The sequence below is a fragment of the Calypte anna genome, chromosome 10 (assembly GCF_003957555.1).
Source record: "Calypte anna isolate BGI_N300 chromosome 10, bCalAnn1_v1.p, whole genome shotgun sequence".
NCBI classification, from domain to species: domain Eukaryota; kingdom Metazoa; phylum Chordata; class Aves; order Apodiformes; family Trochilidae; genus Calypte; species Calypte anna.
The window spans coordinates 13,950,638-13,951,956 of NC_044256.1; positions in this window are offsets into that span (position 1 = coordinate 13,950,638).

Consider the following 1,319-nt stretch of genomic DNA (forward strand, 5'->3'; position numbering starts at 1 on the left):
AGTTCACCTGCAAGAAACAACACAGGGAGAAAGGATTTATGGAAGCTGTATGTTCACAGGGAGTCGAGTGCTGTGGATGCTGCTGTGGGGCTGCGTGATGCTTTCAGCCACCCCTCAACCCTCCTACGTGTGGCTGTCAGTGAGAGCCACTCCCCAGGGAAGGATGCTGCCTCTGAATGTCTCTTGCTTCAGAAAATAAGTCTGTGAGGCAAGTAAACAAGATGCTCTGCTATGTACAACAGACTGAAGTGTTATTATAGACCACTTATTAGATTGGTCTTCCATTCTGTCTCTTGTGAGTCACTCTTTCCCGTGGAGCAGAAAGACAGTTTTCCAACAGATCTTCACATTTCTTCTGTATTTACATGAGAGGAACCATCTAATCTTCTAAGCCTTTGCCTCTGAACAGGAGCTGCCCCTCACTAGATTCCCCCCTCCAAGCCAGCACTGACTCTTGTACCAGGGGGTTGGATGCATTCTGTATACCTTAAAATGCTCCTAGGGGAAATCTGCCCTCTATATCATGAAAAAGCCAAAGGTTATAATGGTTTGGTCCAATTCTCTTGCATTGACAGCATATACAGCCTTAATTGCAAATGGATGCTAGATACAACTGATACAGAAAATCCACAGGACACAATTCTGGACTTCTTAACACCACCCTAAAAATATCTTCTCAATTAGTCAAAGCAACCTTTAGGAAAGGAGCATCCTTCTGACATTGACTGGCAGAAGAAATATAGGGACGCCAACTAAATTGATCCTAACTGGATTATCGTCTAGTATAACATCATGGGATTTTAAACAGCCACAAATACACAAGTTGGTTTTAATATTTCAAATAACAATCATGTCCTCTGGCAACACAGCATCATTTGGCACCACTTTTCAGCACTGACTCAGAAGGAAGGACCACACCTACTGAATCACTGGTGTTTCCTTTGAGGTCACCTGTCCAAATATTGGCAGTTCAGCTCCTGTGATATAGAAAGGCCTCAGATGATTTCAGCTGACAGGGAACATTCTGAGTATCTGCCTGTCGACCTTGCAGATAGGTCCATTAAATATCCTCACTGGCACAAAAAAAGGCCAAAAATAGACCTTGTCCTGTACATTCCAGCATTAGCCTCTCACTTATGAAAAAGCTGACCTCTGTGCACTCATTCATGTCAACCTGACACATCACAAAATCTAATCTTGGTGAAATCTTTAGTTAATAGAGACAGCTATACTGTCAGAAAATGGTACAGACAGAACAAGGCTGGAACACAAAGAAGCGTGAAGGCTTCAGTTTGCAGCTGCAGGGATGAACAAGATCA